This window comes from Cupressus sempervirens, chromosome 1 (assembly GCF_028749045.1).
Source record: "Cupressus sempervirens isolate cs-2001-9-10 chromosome 1, ASM2874904v1, whole genome shotgun sequence".
In the NCBI taxonomy this organism is placed as follows: Eukaryota; Viridiplantae; Streptophyta; class Pinopsida; order Cupressales; family Cupressaceae; genus Cupressus; species Cupressus sempervirens.
Genome location: NC_143118.1, coordinates 307506085 through 307528750, shown reverse-complemented (window position 1 = coordinate 307528750; position 22666 = coordinate 307506085).

Sequence of the window (22666 nt, the reverse complement as noted above, 5' to 3'; positions counted from 1 at the left end):
TTGTAGCACTTATTGCCTACTTACTAATGTGACTATCTATGATCTAGGAGTTGAAAATACACACCACTCATGAGTGATGATCTAAACTTAATGACAATGGCTATGTGAGGCGGCTCATACATAACCTTTATGACTTGTTATATTGATTTGATACACCGCTCATTCCATGCTATATTGACATAGACTACATGAGCATAGAAGTACGAATAGGCACAAGGAGGAGGAGGATCAATAACTATCTGTGTATCAGCCATGTATGTAAATTTTTCAAAGTAAACATCGCAAATAAATTGATGTTTGAAACAACATCCATATAATTTGTCTAATAACATTTTGTTAAATGAAGTTAAACTATCTGTCCTATGTGAAACACAAAATATTCTTGAAAGAAATACTTGGTCACTATTTTATGACTGTGCAACCTCCTTATTATCACCTTGCTTAGAAACAAATATAAAGATACACAAAAAATTAATTTTATAAAATATAGTGATTAACCTTTTGTTAGATCTACAATGAATAAAAAATTAACTAAACAATAATAAAATGTTAAAAAGCCTATTTATAGTTAAGATAATATTTAAATCAAAATCTTTATTAATGATTTTGCTGAACTCCACAATATTTAATGTCGATTAATCATCAAATACATGTTATTAATATATATCATAATAATCATGCAAAACTCACCACTTCATGTTTTGTAAGATGATCAAATACTCACTTTTCTTGAAATCTACCGTCAAGAATAGACTCATGAAGGTACGCTTGGGAAATCAATATTGCAATGGTTAAGAGTGAGCTTCCCACCAAGAGAAGGAAGGGTACAATATGGCATCATTTAAATGATGTTGAGATACCACATGGAAAGCATGTAGTGAACATTTTTTTATCTTTAATTCTACTCATATCTCATGAGGTTTGGTTAGCTGGATAGCCACGGGTCTCATGTGGTACTACTTTAATTTTGCATGTCAAATTAATGGGCCAGTTGATGTGCACATCTTGTACAAATTTACTACATTCAAGGGACAAAAAGAGCGATTGTGCTCAGATTGGTACGATCAGATTGAGAGTGACTGCATTTTAAATTTAGAATTTGCTATGTTTTGATTAACAAAAATAGGATAGGATCTGAAATCTTAACCCAGAAAAATTAACACGAAGTCTAAAGACGACTGAAATAGGTTCATGAACCAACACTACTAGAAACTTAAAACGAAAAGCAGTTAAAACAGGGAAAATTTGACTGAAAAACCCAACCACAAACCAGTGTAGAATGTGCTAGTAGCAACCTTGACAATAATTACGCCGTAGGCGTTCCCTTATATGAAAGGGAGAAGCTAAAGTTAACATCCAAGGGTGAGAATTTGTGCAAATCGAAATGACTACCATGGAAACGATTTGGAGCGTAGATTGATTCTTATCGTTTTGTCATTTTGAAACTTGGAATTGTTGGATAAAATAAAGAGTATTCACAACCATGCATTTTTCTTGTCATAAATGTTGAAAGCAAGTGGCATAAATGCGTAGATGAAACACAACATGCAACCAATGGTACCTTCATACCATACGCCTTACAGCGTTTGAGCATAAGGCACCGGCTATAGTGCAACTTATTTGTGCTGTGGAAAGCTGTTCCAATTCTACCCTGCCCTGCCCTGCCCTCACAGTAACTATACACAGTTTAGACAACTTCTAATTTTACAAACATCTTCTGTCAAATCAATCACCCGTGGTAATAATTTTTTTTAAATAAAAAATTGAATTTTTTATATTGTATTGAAATAAAAATGTTGGATTGAAATTGATTTAATTAAAAATTGTTACCTATTAATGTTATCTTTTAATTTCAATAAGATGTAATATTTGTATTTCAATATTTAAAGTGGCTATGAATAAATTTTTAGATATAATTTTAAATGTTAATTTTATATTTTCGAATATACTTGTTATTTTTAATATTTCATATTTTAAGTATTGACAAGATTCTTATATGAAAATATGTGTATAATTGAATTTCAAATTTTATTATATAAAAACTTATTATAAAATAAATTATTTAAATTAAACAATCTTTAATGAGTGCATGTTCATATTAGTAATTTCCTTTTAAATTCTTGTAATAGAATTATAGACAAATATTTTTAGTTCATTTTTTCTTATGCTTTATCCTTCTTTTGATTTCAAAAATACATGGAAACATAGATAGCATATTAACATACTATCAACAAAAAAAAAAAAAAAATTAACAAAATTTTAAGTTACATTTTTTTACAAAGTAAGCCAAACAAAAATATGATATTAAAATAAGAATAAAAGAAAATATTATAATATTTATTTAAAATGTAATATAGATAATTAATAAGCATATTCAAATTTAATAGATGAAAATTTGAAAAGAAAACATTAATAATTATGAAAATGTTGCCATTACAAATATAAATTTTGCATATACATCTTTTTAAAATATAAATTTTACTTATGATATTTTAAATTTTTTAATTAAATTAGATTTATAAATATAGTAATTATTTACTTCTATTTTTATTTTTATTTTTATATAAGTATTTTTATTTTATATAAGTATTTAATTTTTTATTTTATATAAGTATCTATTATATATAAAATTATTATTAAAAAATTATTTAAATTAAACAATCTTTAATGAGTGCATGTTCATATAAGTAATTTCTGTTTAAATTCTTGTAGTAGAATTATAGACAACCTTTTTTTTAGTTATATTTTATTATGCTTTTATCTTTCTTTTGATTTCAAAAATACATGCAAATATAGATAAGATTAGTATTTTTATTTTTCTATTTGACTTAAATAGAATAGAGAATCTTTATTTACAACTACACAAAATTGCAATAAGTAATAAAATTTTATTGTCTTGAAAAATCTTCTAACATATAAAATCGTATTTGTATGGCCTTAAAATCTACAAATAATTTCTTTCCACTAAGACATTCCACTCTATTCCACCTTATCGTGACCTGATCTGTTCCCACAATCTACGTCCACCTAGAACTATTTATCATCCCTTTCCACATGTTTGAGCTTATACAAACTCATCTCAGTTCTGGAACCCCGCACCAAATCTCTTTCTTCTCAATAGGTCACTTCACCAAGCTAACCCTCTTTAGTTCACTAATGTATCTTGTATCATTGTCTTTTTCTCCTTTTGAACTTCCTACTGTCATAGTAAAAATAAAATTTTGCTAACTCATGAATGGTTTTCTCCCTCTTATCTTTCTTTCTTCCTTTTAGTTGAAAATGTGTATTAGAATTGATAAATTTTAGGCACCAATAAATTAGTCTAGAACACTTCGGTTAGTTCATTATTATTGGAATTTGAATCAAAACCAAAACATAAGATCTTGGCTAAAAAATGTCACTTATTGATGAAATTCACTTCTCCTCATGGCAAGAACTTTGTACTACATACTTGAAAATCTAGGCGAGTGTTTGAACATAAGAAAAATATTTCCATTAAAAGTGTCATTGAAGAAAGACAGAAGAACATATGAATTTGATGAAACTCCTCACATTTGCAAATTGCAAAATGATCTACGCCCCTCTACCTCAAATCCTTGAGAATCTTGACTGAAACACACACAAATATAGAATACATGGGAACAATAATAGATCAAAATTAGAACAATAATCAATCAAAATCACAATACCAATTGATCAAGATCATCCTTTGAGAAAAAAAACCAATTGAAGAAATATTTACCTCCTTTCTCACCTCTCTCAGGGAAATAATGCTTAAACTACTGACCATACTCATTGCAAGCAGTTTACAATTTCAAAACCCTCTAATAAAAAGACCATTTAGTACTAGAACTTGGACACCAGGGATAGCTATAGGAAAATGGAGAGGGGAAGGGAAAGAATATATATTTGTGAAGAATTTATTAATTAACACTTATACCATAATTTAACTTTTAACTAACACATTTTGACTTCCCTTATTTTAACATTTTTCTATTTCCTAATGTTTCTTAGAATTTGAGTTAGTGAACAATGGGCTATAAAACCACGAGAATATGTAGTGATAATTTGGTTGAGTTTGTGACACATCAACTTATGTTATGACTTAACTATTGTAAATAATTGTTCAATTGTATATTATCTTTGGAGTTACACAAAATGTCATATCTTTACTAGTCAATGTCTATTGAGCTCACTCAGGCGATGAAGACAATTTCCTATGTCTGTTGAGCATTCTAGTGTTTACCAAGTTCAGAAGACATTCTCTACCAAGTTCACTCGGGCACCAAAGAGAAGTTCACAGAAGTTTAGTGTTAATCGAGCTCACTCAATTAACAAAGGAAAGGTGGATGGAACCAATGTTAACTGAGCTCACTCAGTTAACAAAGGAAGTTTACAAAGTTGCAGTGTTAACCGAGTTCACTAGGTTAACACAAGAAAATCATTTCTGAGTTAGTGTCTACCAAGATGGGTTGACTAAAAAAGGATTTTCTTGTTTTGGCATATTGAGTTTAGTGGATTTGTCTATTGGTTCTAGCTGATTGAGGAGATGAATATTAATTGTTTTAAGTTGTATTCAAGCCAACTTGATAATGTATATGATATAAGTATAAGGTCAAGTTGAGGATTGAATGTGTGGAAGATAAGAAGATGCTTAGAGGAAGCGAATTGGAAGGATAAGAAAAATATACTTGTTGAGCTGCAAAGATTAATTTGATTAGGAAGGATCAAGTATTCAAGCTAGAATTGAGATCTAAATCAACAAAGATAGTCGCATCAACAATCAGGTCAGCTCATTGTTACTCTCTAACCATTGTAGTAGTGAATCAAATCTCTTAATAGTGTTAGCCTAACAAATATTCGCAAATCCTCTAACAAGGTGGCATTTTTAGATTGAAGTGTCTAAAGAGCTCTAACAAGGTCACTCCTAACAAGGTGATTAAATCCTCTAACAGGGTCACACCTAACAATGTATTTTATAACCTTTAATAGGGTTGACTCCTAATAGGGCTCACTTTAGAAGAGTGAAAAAATAATAACTAGTTGCAATTGGTGGATTTCCCAAATTTGGTTTCCACATTAAATCTTTGTGTCTCTTGTGTTTATCCTATTTCTTTCATGTGTATACAACTAAGTTCATTAAAGTTAATCACACTTAACATCTTAAGATCTACATATTCAATATTTACCAAGTTATAATTGATTACAGTGCTTGTCGAGTTCCAACAAATTGTTAGTGTTAACCAAGTGCCTATGTGTTAACCGAGTGACAATAGTAATTCAATTTCATCAAATTTTATGTTTTGATTAATATTAACATCTAAGGGATCTAAGGTTTATTTTTTTGGTAATTAATTCACCCCTCCCCTCTCAGTTACTCCTCTTATATTTCCAACAATTAATATCAAAGCTTTTGGTGCTTATAGAGAAGGTTTCAAGGACCTAAGTTAAAGATCAAGATGTCTTACAAGGTAGAGATTTCCAAATTGAACAAACATAACTTCGAGGCATGGCAAGAACTTATGAGGCTACATTTGGTAACCAGTAGTGACTTAGGTCTAAAATATTTGAATGCTAAGTGCAAGGCTCCTACTAGAACTTCGACTGTAGAAGAGATTGCTGAAAAGAAAAATCATAACATTATGATGTTTTGCATTGCATCTACTCTTAATTATACTAAATTTGATGAGGTCAAAAATTGTGAATCTACTCATGAAATGTGGGTCAAGCTGAAAGATATCTATGGAGGTGATGATAATGTGAGGAGAGCCAAGGTAGAAAGCTTAGAAGGTCAGTTTGATCAGATGAAGATGAGAGAGGATGAAAACATTGCAAAATATAGTGAAAGAATCAAAGCAAGTGATAGTGCAATCAAAGCCTTTAGAGGGAAAATTGATGATGTCATAGTGGTTAGCAAGGTACCAAGAACTTTTCTTCCTATCTATGCAATTAGAGTATCATTTATTGAGGAAATGAGATGTATCTCAAGAATGACATAACTTTAGATGCACTAGTGTGAAAATTGACACCTTCTGAATTGGATAACTATGATAACTATGTTCCTAACTCTAGAAGCATTGAGTTTGAATTTAAAGCTAAGCTCTCACTTGAGAATAAAGTTAAAAAATCTAAAGGAAAACAATCTAAAAGTGAAGAAGAAGATAGTTCAAAGATTGATCTTGAATTCATTGAAGCCCTGCTCAAGAAGATGTCCTAAAGGAAAAGGAAAGTACAAAGGTAAAATTCCTCTAATATTTTTTCTTGTGAAGAAGTTTGTCACATTGCTACAAGGTGTCCAAACAGAGAAGGATAAGAAGAAAAGAAGAGTAGCAAGAAAAAAACCAAGAAGGATTTCAAAAACTACAAGGACTACAAGGATAAAGGTAAGAAGTCATGTTTCATGGCTAATGATTTTGATCGCAGTGAATTTGATGAAGTGGTTTATATTGTTGTAAAAAATGAATCAGATGATAAGATGACACTTATTTCTCATGTTAGTAAAAATGATACATGGATTATTGATAGTGCTTGTGCTCATAATATGATTGGTGATAAAACAAAGTTTGAACAAATGGAACACTATGATGGTGGGAGTGTCAGAATTGGAAATAGTGAACCTTGTTGTATAAAAGAAAAAGGTCGTATTTTATTAACCAATGAACTTAGATGTGACAATGCTTATTGGGTTGAAGGAATCAAGCATAATCTACTAAGTGTGGCACAATTGAAAAATATTAGATTCAAGGTGGAATTCATTAATGGGAAGGCAAAGTTACTAGATGGAAAAGAAAATCTACTTGGGTCTAGTAATAAAAAAAAAGGTAATCTATTCTACCTAGATCTAAGTGAAAGTTCATGTTTCATTGCTCAAGTAGAAGAAAGATGTTTATGGTATAAAAGGTCGTGCCATGTAAATTTTGATAACCTAATCAAGATAAGAAAAATCAAAAGAGTAAGAGGTATTCCTAGTTTTAGGAAACCTGAAATGGGCAACTCTAAAAATTTTCAAATTGGAAAGATGAGAAAGACGAGTTTCAAAAGCAAGAACTATCATTCTGAAGAATTCTTGGAGTTAGTTCATACAAACCTTTGTGGACCTATTGGCATAGAGAGCTACACTAGAGATAAGTATTTCATTTTAATTATTAGAATATATAGTTCACTGATATAATTGAGAGGGGGGCGGGGTGTATCAGTTATTCAACTAATATCATAATTATCAACCTTAAACAAACTTAACCATATGAGTAATATAAACTAAAAAAATAACAAGATACTGACACACAATTAACACTAGATATGTTAACTAGGGAAACCCTTGATCAGAGGGAAAACCTCAGTGGGGATTGTACCCACCAGATGATGTGCTAATATAAATATTCCTTATCAGAGGATAAACCCTGTTAGAAGTCAATTACAACATTCAGTATATATGAGTCCCTATTAGGAGACTTTGAATCCCTGTTAGGAGATTCCAACCTTGTTAGGATTTGTGCCAACCCTATTAAGAGTTATGCCAACCCTATTAGGAGTTGTAGAAGATAGCTAGACCCACTGCCCAAATAGCTTCAAGCTTAAGACCAATGAACCCACTATCCAAATGATCTTTGTCTTATTCCTTGCAGAATAATAGAATTGAAATGTACTTCCTTCCTCTATCGCTATCTTGTCAACCAAACTTCTACTCCTTTAGATCTTATAACCATATCTCACAAATCTCACATCCAATAATCCCTTGAATCACTTACTCATATTTAGTAAGCATTCTACTCCTTTTAACACTGCATAATTCATACAATGATTGATACTTTACAAACAAGGAAAACAACTTTCCTTTTATACCATATCTTCATAATAATTCCTTGATTCGGCCTTGAGGTTTTCCCAATTAATTATAATTACAATAGCACTCTCGGCTCACTGTCTATAAAAAAATTCATACGTATGATACCAGGGCTTGTGTACTTGCTGACGCCACCACACGACTATCCTTTGTCACTATTTGACTGCACATAGCAATCAAACATCAGTCCTAACTTATTTCCCAATAATCCATCTCTGAATTGCTCTCTATATGTTAGGTACAATTTTTGAACGCAATCGACTTAGACTCTACGCACTTAACCACATCATTAGGACAATGTTTGGAATATGTCCTTAACTGTGCATCACTAGAAAATCAAACTATTGAGCATCACCTAGATCCAATGAGTGCTAAGTGTTCCATTTATTCTCATGAGAGATGGATTCATGTTGAATAACTACACATGAAACATGGGTCAATGATTTTGACTCAAAAATCACATAGTTAAATCCTAATAGCAATATCACAATTTGACTTCTTGTGGAAATTATCTCCTACTTATCAATTGATGAGCTTAATGGGATTTCTAATGAATGGTTCATAAGGTACAACACTTGGTGAAGGTTTTTCAAATGGGGTTTCAAGCTTTGGGTTTAACCATGGAGGAAACTTCGTAGTTAAGCATGCTCAGGTTGGAGTAGTACTAGGATGAGTGACCTCCCAACAAGTCCTGGTGCTTCACCCCTGTGAGCATCACCTAGATCGAATGAGTGCTAAGTGTTCCATTTATTCTCATGAGAGATGGATTCATGTTGAATCACTACTCATGAAACATATCTCAATGAGATTGACTCAAAAATCACGCAGTAAAATACTGATAGCAATATCACAGTTTGAATTACTGTGGAAATTATCTCCTACTTATCAATTTATGAGCTTAAGGGGCTTTCTAATGAATGGTTCATAAGGCACAAAACTTGGTGAAGGTTTTCAAAATGAGGTTTCAAGCTTTGGGTTTAACCATGGAGGAAACTTTGTAGTTAAGTGCACTCAGGTTGGAGCAGTACTAGGATGGGTGACCTCCTAGGAAGTCCTAGTGCTTCACCCTCGTAAGAATCACCTAGATCCAATGAGTGGTAAGTGTTCCATTTATCCTCATGAGGGATGGATTCATGTTGATTCACTATTCATGAAACATGGGTCAATGAGTTTGACTCAAAAATCACATAGTTAAATCCTAATAGCAATATCACAATTTTACTTGCTATGGAAATTATCTCCTACTTATCAATTGATGAGCTTAAGGGGATTTATAATGAATGTTTTATAAGGCACAAAACTTGGTTAATTTTTTGCAAATGGGGTTGCAAGCTTTGGGTTTAACCATGGAGGAAACTCCGTAGTTAAGCACACTTAGCTTGGAGTAGTACTAGGATGGGTGACCTCTCTGGAAGTCCCAGTACTTCACCTCTGTGAGCATCACATGGATCCAATGAGTGTTAAGTGTTCCATTTATTCTTATGAGAGATGGATTCATGTTGAATCACTACTCATGAAACATGGCTGAATGAGTTTGACTCAAAAATCACATAGTTAAATCTTGATAGCAATATCACAATTTGACTTGGTGTGGAAAGTATCTCCTACTTATCAATTGGTGAGCTTAAGGGGATTTCTAATGAATGGTTCATAAGGCACAACACTTGGTGAAGGTTTTCTAAATGGGGTTGCAAGATTTGGTTTTAAGCATGGAGGAAAATTCATAGTTAAGCACACTCCAGTTGGAGTAGTAATTGGATGGGTGACCTCCTCAGAAGTCCTGGTGCTTCACCCTTGTGAGCATCACCTAGATCCAAAGAGTGCTAAGTTTTCCATTTATTCTCATGAGAGATGGATTCATGTTGAATAACTAAACATGAAACATGGGTCAATGAGTTTAACTCAAAAATCACACAGTTAAATCCTAATAGCAATATCACAATTTGACTTGATGTGGAAATTATCTCATACTTATAATTTGATGAGCTTAAGGAGATTTCTAATGAATGTTTCATAAGGAAAAACACTTGGTGAAGGTTTTTCAAATTGGGTTGAAAGCTTTTGGTTTAACCATGGAGGAAACTTTATAGTTAAGCATGCTCAGGTTGGACTAGTACTAAAATGGGTGACCTCCTAAGAAGTCCTAGTGCTTCACCCCTGTGAGCATCACCTAGATCGAGTGACTGCTAAGTGTTCCATTTATTCTCATGAGAGATGGATTCATGTTGAATCACTACTCATGAAACATATCTCAATGAGTTTGAATAAAAAATCATACAGTAAAATACTGATAGCAATATCACTGTTTGACTTGCTGTGGAAATTATCTCCTACTTATCAATTGATGAGCTTAAGGGGATTTCTAATGAATTATTCATAAGGCACAACACTTGGTGAAGTTTTTGCAAATGATTTTTCAAGCTTTGGGTTTAACCATGGAGGAAACTCCGTAGTTAAGTGCACTCAGGTTGGAGTAGTATTGGGATGGGTGACCTCCCAAGAAATCCTAGTGCTTCACCCTCATGAGAATCACCTAGATCCAATGAGTGCTAAGCGTTCCATTTATTATCATGAGAGATGGATTCATTTTGATTCACTACTCATGAAACATGGGTCAATGAGTTTGACTCAAAAAACACATAGTTAAATCCTAATAGCAATATCAAAAATTTACTTGCTATGGAAATTCTCCTACTTATCAATTGATGAGCTTAAGGGGCTTTCTAATGAATGGTTCATAAGGCACAACACTTGGTTAATTTGTTTCAAATGGTGTTGCAAGCTTTGGGTTTAACCATGGAGGAAACTTCATAGTTAAGCGCACTTAGTTTGGAATAGTACTGGGATAGGTGACCTCTCTGGAAGTCCCAATGCTTCACCCCTGTGAGCATCACATGGATCCAATGAGTGTTAAGTGTTCCATTTATTCTTATGAGAGATGGATTCATGTTGAATTACTACTCATGAAACATGGGTTAATGAGTTTGACTCAAAAGTCACATAGTTAAACCCTAATAGCAATATCACAATTTGACTTGGTGTGGGAAGTATCTCCTACTTATCAATTGATGATATTAAGGGGGTTTCTAATGAATGGTTCATAAGGCAAAACAATTGGTGAAGGTTATTTAAATTGGTTTGCAAGATTTGGGTTTAACCACGGAGGAAACTTCATAGTTAAGAACACTCAAGTTGGAGTAGTAATTGGATGGGTAACCTCCTGGGAAGTCCTGATGCTTCACCCCTATGAGCATCACCTGGATCCAAAGAGTGCAAAGTTTTCCATTTATTCTAATGAGAGATGAATTCATGTTGAATCGCTACTCATGAAACATGGGTCAATGAGTTTGACTCAAAAATCACAAAGTTAAATTCTGATAGCAATATAACAGTTTGACTTGCTCTAGAAATTATGTCCTACTTATCAATTGATTTACTTAAGGGGCTTTCTAATGAATGGTTCATAACACACAATAGTTTGTGAAGTCTTTGCAAGCTTTGGATTTAACAATAGAGGAAACTCCATAGTTAAGCACGCTCAATTTGGAGTAGTACCTGGATGGGTGACCTCCCAAGATGTCTTGGTGCTTTACCCCTATGAGAATCACCTAGATCCAATGAGTGCTAATTGTTCCATTTATTCTCATGAGAGATGGATTCATGTTGAATCACTACTCATGAAACATGGGTCAATTAGTTTGACTCAAAAATTACGCAGTTAAATCATGATAGCAATATCACAATTTTACTTGCTATGGATATTATCTCCTACTTATCAATTGATGAGCTTAAGGGGCTTTTTAATGAATGGTTCATAAGGCAAAATACTTGGTGAAGGTTTTTCAAATTTTTTTGCAAGTTTTGTGTTTAACCATGGAGGAAAATTTGTAGTTAAGCGAGATTAAGTTGGAGTAGTATTGGGATGGGTGACCTCTGGGGAAGTCCCAATGCTTCACCCCTGCTAGTATCACCTAGATCCAATGAGTGCTAAATGTTCCATTTATTCTCATGAGAGATGGATTCATGTTGAATCACTACTCATGAAACACGGGTCAATGAGTTTGACTCAAAAATCACATAGTTAAATCCTGATAGCAATATCGCAATTTGAGTTGTGGAAATTATCTCTTGCTTATCAATTGATGAGCTTAAGGGGCTTTCTAATGAATGGATCATAAGGCACAACACTTGGTGAAGGTTTTTCAAATTTGGTTTCAAGCTTTGGGTTTAACCATGGAAGAATCTTTGTAGTTAAGTGCACTCAGGTTGGAGTAGTACTGGGATGGGTGACCTTTAAGAAATGAGTGCTAATTGTTCCATTTATTCTTATAAGAGATGGATTAATTTTGAATCACTACTCATGAAACATTGGTCAATGGGTTAATTTCTTCTATTAAGGAACACAAGAATATGTTTACCACTATGCTAGTTGTCTCTATTCTGTGCGATGTGTGAAATGTATCTGATGAGCTTCTTTGCACCCTTATAGTCCCTCTACACCTCATGAACACATGGATTTTTCTTTATAGATGAGCTAAACTACATCATTTATTGATATTAAAGGTAGTGCAACCACATTCACTACATGATCTTAATAATCTAGTGTCTCTTGAAATCAATGTCTTAATGTCACAAAGTTAAGGTAGAAGATTAAAATTGAAGCCACAATTTTCTGGATTGGTGAGGCACTGATTGTCCATGGACATCACACAAAGAGTTAAATAAAATTTTCAATGAAAGAATCTTTATTATTATTATTACATGTATTTCATTTTTTCATCATAGTACATAAGAAAAACTTTGAAAAGGTTTTATCAACTCAAAGTTAAAGAGTCTTACATTTATATAATTATGTTAAGATTTATTATTCAGAGTCTGTTTATTAAATTTTGATGTTTTACAAATTAATTTAATGAAACTCCTCACATTTTCACATTTCAAAATGATCTACGCCCCTCTACCTCAAATCCTTGAGAATCCTCACCAAAATACACACACATATAGAATACATGGGAACAACAATAGATCAAAATTAGAACAATAATCAATCAAAACCATAATACCAATTGATCAAGATCATCCTTTGAGAAAGAAAAACACCAATTCAAGAAATATTTACCTCCTTTCTGACCATTTTCATGGAAATAATGCTTAAACTACTAACCATACTCATTGCATGCAATTTAAAATTTCAAAACCCTCCAATAAAAAGACCATTTAGTACTAGAACTTGGACACCAAGGATAGCTATAAGAAAATGGAGAGGGGAAGGGAAAGAATATATATTTGTGAAGAATTTATTAATTGAAACTTATACCATGATTTAACTTTTAACTAACTCATTTTGACTTCCCTTTTTTTAACATTTTTCTATTTCCTAATTTTTTTAGAATTTGAGTTAGTGAACAATGGGCTATAAAACCACACAAATATGTAGTGATAATTTGGTTTAATCTATGACACATCAACTTATCTTATGACTTAATTGTTGAAAACAATTGTTCAATTGTATATTATCTTTGATGTTACACAAAATGTCATATCTTTACTAGTCAGTGTCTGTTGAGCTCACTTAGGTGATGAAGATAGTTTCCTATTCTGTTGAGCATTCCAGTGTTTACCAAGTTTAGAAGACATTGTGTACCGAGTTCGCTTAGGCACCAACGACAAGTTCATAGAGGTTCAATGTTAACCAAGCTCACTTTATTAACAAAGGAAAGTTGGATGGAACCAATGTTAACCAAGGTCACTTAGTTACCAAAGAAAGTTTATGGAGTTGCAATGTAAACCAAGTTCACTTGGTTAACACAGGAAAATCATTTCTGAGTTAGTTTCTACCAAGCTAGGTTGACTAACAAAGAATTTTCTTGTTTAGGCATATTGAGTTTAATGGATTTTTTTGTTGGTTCTAGCTGACTGAGGAGATGAATTTATTAATTGTTTTAAGTTGTATTGAAGCCAACCTAACAATGTATATGATATAAGTATAAGGTTAAGTTGAGGATTGAATGTGTGGAAGATAAGAAAATGCTTAGAGGAAGCAAATTGGAAGGATAAGAAAAATATCCTTGTTGGACTACAAGGATTAATCTGATTAGGAAGGATTAAGTATTCAAGTCAAAATTGAGATCTAAATAAGTAAATATAGTTGCATCACCAATTAGGTCATTTCATTTTTACTCTCTAACCATTGTAGCAGTGAATCAAATCTCTTAATAGAGTTAGCCTAACAATTATTTGTAAATCCTCTAACAAGGTGACATTTATAGATTGAAGTGTCTAAAGACCTCTAACAAGGTCACTCCTAACAAGGTGATTAAATCATCTAATAGGGTCACACCTAATAGTGTATTTTATAACCTTTAGCAAGGTTGGATCCTAATAGGGCTCACTTCAAAAGAGTGAAAAAATAGTAACTAGTTGCAACTAGTGGTTTTCCCAAATTGGGTTTGCACATCAAATCTTTGTGTCTCTTATGTTCATCCTATTTCTTTCATGTGTAATAAACTAAGTTTATTAAGGTTAATCACACTTAACATCTTAAGATTTACATATTCAATATTTACCAAGTTACAATTGATATTACAGTGCTTGCCAAGTTCCAACAAATTGTTAGTTTTAACTAAGTGCCTGTGTGTTAACCGAGTGACAATAGTAATTCAATTTCATTAGAGTTTATGTTTTGATTAATATTGACATCTAAGGGATCTGAGGTTTGTTTTTGTAGTTACTAATTCACCTCTCCCCTCTCAGTTACTCTTATATTTCCAACAATTGGTATCAAAGCTTTTGGTGCTTGCAGAGAAGGTTTCAAGGACCTAAGCTAAAGATCAAGATGTCTTACACGAGAGAGATTCCCAAGTTGAACAATGACAACTTCACGAGATGACAGGAACTTATGAAGCTACTTTTGGCTACTGGTAGTGACTCAAGTCTAAAATATTTGAACACCAAGTACAAGGCTCCTACTAGAACTTTGACTATGGAAGAGATTGCTAGAACAAAGAGTCATAACAATATGATGATTTACATTGTATGTACTCTTAATTATACTGAATTTGATGAAGTCAGATATTGTGAATCTGCTCATGAAATGTGGGTCAAGCTGAAAGATATCTATTGAGGTGATGATAATGTGAGGATAACTAAGGTAGAAAGCTTAAGAGGTCAGTTTGATCAAATGAAGATGAGAGACGATGAAAACATTGAAAAATATAATGAAAGAATCAAAGCAAGTGTCAGTGCAATCAAAGCCTCTAGAGGGAAAATTGATGATGTCACAATGGTTAGCAAGGTACTAAGAACTCTTCTTCCTACCTATGAAATTAGAGTATCAACTATTCAGGAAATGATATGTGATCCCAAGAATGACATAACTTTAAATGCACTAATGGAAATATTGACACCTTTTGAATTGGATAACTATGACAACTATGTTCCTAACTCCAAAAGCATTGAGTTTGTAGTTGAAGCTAAGCTCTCACTTGAGAAGAAAGTTACAAAATCTAAAGGAAAACAATCTGAAAGTGAAGAAGAAAATAGTTAGACATTGATCTTGAAGTCATTGAAGCTCTACCATAGCACTATGTTGGTGAGAGTTTCAAATTTGGAAATAGTGAGCCTTGTTGTATTAAAGGAAAAGGTTGTATTTCAATAACTAATGAACTTAGATGTGACAATTCTTATTGGGTTGAAGGAATGAAGCATAATCTACTAAGTGTGGCATAGTTGAAAAACATTGGATTCAAGGTAGAATTCATGAATGGGAAGGCCAAGTTGCTAGATGGAAAAGAAAATCTAGTTGGGTCTGGTAATCAAACAAAAGGTAATCTATTCTACCTAGATCTAAGTGAAAGTTCATTTTTTATTGCTCAAGTAGAAGAAAGTTGGTTATGGCATAAAAGGTTGTGCCATGTAAATTTTGATAACCTAATCAAGATAAGCAAAATCAAAAGAGTAAGAGGTATTCCTAGTTTGAGGAAACTTGAAATGGGCGATTGCAAAAATTGTCAAATTGGAAAGATGGGAAAGACAAGTTTCAAAAGCAAGAACTGTCATTTTGAAGAAGTCTTGGAGTTGGCTCATGCAAACCTTTGTGGGCCTATTGGCATAGAGAACTACATTAGAGATAAGTATTTCATTTTAATTATTAGAATATATAGTCCACTGATATAACTGAGAGGGGGGAGGGGGGTGAATCAATTATCCAACTAATATCACAATTATCAACCTTAAAAAAACTTAACTATATGAGTAATATAAACTAAAACCATAACAAGATACTCATACACAATTAACACTACATATGTTAACTAGGGAAACCCTTGATCAAAGGGAAAATTGCAGTGGGGATGGTACCCTCAAGATGATGTACTAATATAAATATTCCTTATTAGAGGATAAACCTTGTTAGAACTCTATTAAAACATTCAGTACAAGGTATGTATAGGATCATGGTCAACCAAACTATGGCCTTAAGTGGCAGTGAAAAGCCAACAAATCATGGTTATGTTAACTTGACACATGATTTTAAAGTGGTTCTGGACTTTATATCAAAAAGTGTTAAGAAAATAATCTTTAGGAAATTGAATTTAGTTTCTAAACTACTAGGCCTTATCTATTGAAAAAAATGTTTGATTGGTCAAAAGTTTGGATTTTAATGCAATACTACAACAATTTCAGGGTGAAAATAAAAAGTAAGTGTATGTTTGACCACCTTAATCAAAATCAAATGATAATATTTTTTAATATAATTATAGATATAAAAAGTAGACTCATGCGCAGATGTGATGCATATTTTTGATTATTTTTATTCCAAATAAATAATGAAATATGATTTTTTTACTAAAACTTTTTCGAAAAAAACTTCTGTATCTGACCACCTTAACTCATTGAAAACTTTACCAATTTTTTTTCTTTATACTAGGTGAAGCATAGAATGTGACAAAACTTTTAGATTTAAAAAATGTTATACCATTTGAATGTTATAGCTATTTTTCAATTAGTATGTCAATCAATACTTTACAATCATCTTCATTGAAAATTAACTAATAAATACTTATAAAATTCAGAATTTGACAGTAATTATATCGATGGAATCTCAAGAGTGTTATAAAAAAACCCTTTTTGTTTAATTCAATTTTGATGAAAATAACATTGTCAAATCGCTACCCAAAGTCTAAGTGTTAGTGAAACCCTTCTCAAACATAGTTTTTTGGTTGACCAAATCGGCTTGGTAAATACTGAGCATAATCAGATACCTGAACTCAAATCGGGTATCCAATTACTATGAGTTTTCCAATTGCAAATATGGAGGGAAATTTGAGAGGGAAACTATAGAGGGTTCTAAAAGGAAATATATTTGGGGAAAGTGTGGACATTAATATTGTTATTACATATGATTATGATTATTATTATTAAATATAATAAAGTTATAAATATAATTATTATTATTATAACTAAATATAATATAGTAATATATATGATAAATATTATTATTAAATATATATATTAATATCATATGATTATTATTATATATAATAATAAATATGGTTATTATTATTATTAAATCTACAATCTAGTAACATATATGATTATTATAGTTATATAATCTAATAATATATTATTATTATATTAAAATATACAGTATTATATTATTATTTAATATAATATTGTCATAAAATGCATCAAAAGGGTTCATAGGTTAACCTATGACCCCTTTTGACACATTCCAAATGGGCCCCTAGGGACATATGTTGTCATGAAATGTGTCGATAGTGGTCATAGGTTAAACTATAACCCCTCCTGACACATTGGACCCAACCAAATGTGTCCCTACGGGTCCTAGGGCCCCTAGGGACATATGTTGTCATTAAAATCTTTGAGAGAGGTCATAGGTTCTTAGTGCATTAGAACCAACCAAATGCATCCTTAGGGGTCCTAGGGCCCCTACGGACATATGCTGACATGAAATGTGGTGATAGGCATCATAGGTTAACCTATGACCCCTCTCAATGCATTAAAACCAACTAAATGTGTCCCTAGGGGCCTTGGGCCTCTAGGTACATATGTTGTCATGAAATGTATCTAGAAGGGTCATAGGTTAACATATTATCCCTCATGATGCATTAGGACCAACCAAATGTGTCCCTAGGGGTCCTAGGGCCCCTAGGGACATATGTTGTCAAGAAATACATTTAGAGAGGTCATAAGTTAACCAATGACCCCTCTCGATGCATTAGAACCAGATAATTGCATCCCTAGGGGTCCTAGGGCCCCTAGGGACATACATTGTCATGAAACATGACAATAGGGGTCATAGGTTAACCTATGACCCCTCTTGACACATTAGAACCAACCAAATGCATCTCTAGGGGCCCTAGGGCCCCTAGAGACATACGTTGTCATGAAATACATTGCGAGGGATCATAGGTTAACCTATGACCTCTCTCGATGCATTAGAACCAACCACATCCTTTCTTAGGGGTCATAGGGTCCCTAGGGGCATATGCTATCATGAAATGCATCGAGAGGGGTCATAGGTTAACCTATGACCCCTCTCAATGCATTGGAACCAACCAAATGCATCCCTAGGGGCCCTAGGGAAATACCTTGTCATGAAATGCATTAATAGGGGTCATAGGTTAACCTATGACCCCTCTTGATGCATTAGAACACACCAAATGCCTCCCTAGAGGCCTTTTAGGACATACGTTGTCATGAAATGCATTGAGAGGGGTCATAGGTTAACCTATGATCCGTCTTGACACATTAGGACCAACCAAATGTGTCATTAGGGGTCCTAGATCCCCTAGGGACATACGTTGTCATGAAATGCATTTAGAGGGGTCATAGGTTAACCTATGACCCCTCTCGATGCATTAGAACCAATCAAATGCATTGCTAGGGGTCCTAGGGCCCCTAGGGACATACGTTGTCATGAAATGCATCAAGAAGGGTCATAGGTTAACCTATGACCCCTCTTGATGCATTAGAACCAACCAAATGTGTCCCTAGGGGCCCAAGGGTCATACATTGTCATGAAATGCATTAGAAGGGGTCATAGGTTAACCCATGACCCCTCTCGATGCATTGAAACCAACCAAATGTGTCCCTAGGGGCCCTAGGGACATACGTTGTCATGAAATGCATCCATAGGGGTCATAGGTTAACCTATGACCCCTCTCGATGCATTAGAATCAACCAAATGCATCCCTAGTGGTCCTAGGGCCCCTAGGGACATACATTATTAGGAAATGTGTTGAGAGTTCTCAACACATTGAAACAAACCAAATGCATCCCTAGGGGTGCTAGGGCCCTTAGGGACATACATTGTAATGAATGCATTGAGAGGGGTGATAGGTTAACCTATGACCCCTCTCAATGCATTAAGACCAACCAAATACATCCCTAGGGGTCCTCTATCATGAAATTCTTCAAGAGGGGTCATAGGTCAACCTATGACCCCTCTCGATGCATTAGAACCAACCAAATGCATCCCTAGGGGTCCTAGGGCCCCTAGGGACATACGTTGTCATGAAATGTGTTGATAGTGGTCATCGATTGACCTATGAACCCTATCAATGCATTAGAACCAACCATACGTTGTCATGAAATGCATTGAGATGGGTCATAGGTTAACTTATGATCCCTCTTGACACATTAGAACCAACCAAATGCATCCTTAGGGGCCCTAGGACCCCTAGGGACATAGGTTGTCATGAAATGCATTGATAGGGGTCATAGGTTAACCAATGACCCCTCTCGACGCATTGAAACCAAGAAAATGCATCCCTAGGGTTCCTAGGTCCCCTAGGGACATACATTGTCATGAAATGCATTGAGAGGGGTCACAGGTTAACCTATGTTCCCTCTTGATGCATTGGAACCAACCAAATGCATCCCTAGGGTTCCTAGGGCCCCTAAAGACATACGTTGTCATGAAATGCATCGAGAGGGGTCATAAGTTAACCTATGTCCCCTCTCAATGCATTAGGACCAACCAAATGTGTCCTTAAGGGTCCTAGGCCCCTAGGGATATACGTGTTGAGTTGTCATTATGCAGGATGCTAAATGGCAGGAATTCTTGTGAACTCCTCTCTTGAAAAGCTAATCTGAGGATCAACTCCAAGGTTCTGGGTGATCTTGCGACCTACTAGAATCCATTCAGTTGAAGATAAATGTGATTGTTCACAAGGAGGCCTTTGCTAGTTCATTTTGATCTTGGATGAGATGAAGAATCTACACTCCACTTCAAAATAAAACACACAATTTTTTTTATGTTTTTTATGAATGCAATCTAACAATGCAATTAGTATCAAGTCCTATTCTAACAATGGGATTAATAAAAAAAATAACAAAGAACTTTAAAGCAAATAACATGAAAATAAAATTCTAACAGATATAAGCTATAGAAAACAACACATCTATGATTTAAGCTTTCAAAGAAATTGGTGGGTAACTAATTAAAGTAGGAGCAATGCTTCCTCAATTCCACTGATGCAATCGTCAGTGAGAAACTTACTAATCATATGATATTTCACCCTTCATCCAATCACAAGGCCACAAAAAGTGCGCTCATGTGAGATAGAGAGTTATGCAGACGCAATTCGATGACTTCTTCTTGAGCTAGATACATCGGCAAAATTCATCAAAATTGTAGCAAACATCAAAACTAAAAGATCACAGAACTAGAAACAAAGCAATAAACCTTTGGCTCAATCATAATTCTATGAACAAAATTCACAAAAATATGACACATTTAGGCAAGAATCACTACACTCCAAATGCGAGCACCAAAAGAATAAATTTATTTCAAAATAATGGTGGCCCCAATCACATATTACAATGGAGTATTTATACGAAATCATCTTCTCAATTTGTGTTGAGAGTAAGAGATATCTTCATGCAATAAAATGCTTTTTATTTAGTAAAACAAACTAATTTTATACAAACTAACAATCTTACTAGTGCTAAGTAAGACTCCATCCTTTTTTTATTCATTAATTGGATGCATGAGCCTTTACATGTTAAAAAACAAAAAATTATGAGAGGCAAAAGAATGAGAAAGCCTTTAGTGGAAGTGGAATTGTTTGGAAGTGCTAAAAATGGAAGTTGATCCTTCACTAGGTGCCTATCATAGTTAAACTACCATCAAAATGCATTTTTGATGCATGGAAAGCTCTATTTTAGAACTAGCAATTAATTGTCGGTGCACCTCTAGAAATGTGCACCTGCGGACTTGCACACCTATGGACCTCAGCACGGCCAAAAATCTCAAAATTTTACTGAGTGTCAAAATTGAAATTTTGGTTTCTAGGTTTTGTTCCCCTTGATCCTAAAGCTATGTCTGGATGTTTTCCCTTGAATTTCTTTATAATCTCAATAATTTTGGCCACATCCAATAAATATAGAGCCTCATATTTATCCTTGACTTTTTGTTTGTAATTTTCTACCTCAATTTGAGTCTCAACAAAATCCTCGAGTTTGGTATCCAATTCTAATAAGGCTTCTTTAGTTCTGAAAGCCTGCCATATGTCTTCATCATTAGCAATGTACTCAAAAATGTTCTTAAAACTCTCCACTACTTCCTCTATAGGCAAGAACTACTCTCATTCCTCATCTTCAAAAATATCTAAACATGCATTGTTGTAATGCATCTCTGCTTCCAAAATTCGCTCTTAGGCTTGGACTTGAGCTTATGGATCTCTGCATGTAATGTTTCCATTACTTTATTACTGTTAGCAATCTTTTCTATCCATTCACCAAGCAAATCTAATTCCTCTACTATATATACATCTACCAAAATCTTGTACCTTTGCCCCTTTATTGTTTGCAAAAATTTTAAGTCCTTACTCCATGCCCTTACTTCATCTATTATGCTGAAATCCTGCTTCAAAATTACCACCATTTTATTCACATTCTCGTGTGTAGCATTCAGTAAGTTCAAGTTCCCCAGGATTGTCACAATTTCATTCTCTTCAAAAATTTCCCACCACCATTGATAGGCTTCAAAAAATGGATCTACATGCATAGCTCCCCCTTCTCTGAGTATAGTGTTCAACGTCTCCTCGAGCTGCTCGAGATCTAGAGGACCAACAACTTCAGTTAGATATCCTCTTAGGATTTGATTTTTCCTTCAAAGTGTTTGAAGTTTGACCTCTTCCTGTTCCATGTTCCTAAAAAATTCTTTGATCCCCATGGTTACCATTAATCTAGTTGTATCCTATGTGGGCTTTCCAAGCATAAACTCTTTTATTTGATAATCTTGAAGATTGAGGCTTTCTACAGTTGTATCATCAAGAGGAACAACCACTTGTGTGAACATATCTTGATCCTGTGTATTGTTGAAAAATGCCAATGGTCTTGCTTCATGTAATGGAAACTCAAGTTTGTTTAAGATCTTAGCCAACTCAAAAATATCTTCCTCATTAGCACAGAATTGTGGCTTCATGCTCCTCATCATTTCTTTCCTAAGTCATCTCAAAATATGCTCAGCTAAAGACTTGCCTCTCAAGGATAAAGGAGTATGTTCTGCTACCTCTTTTCCCTTATCACTCCTGCTCAAAGTTGTTTCCCTTTTTGAGGTCTTTTTTTCTGTGGCCTCTATCTCTATAGACCCTGCAGTTTGCACCTTAGTGTCTTGGGAGGCTAGTTGAGAATATTCTATCATTTGTCCCTCATTTGACACTTCATTGATCACCATTTTTCATGGCACCTCCTCTTGTGAAGGTTCCTTCTGAACCTATTCTTCTTCTAAACTTTTGGGTGCAAGAGTAACTAAGCCTTTATCTACCATTGTGACTTGTGGTGGAGATGGGGGAG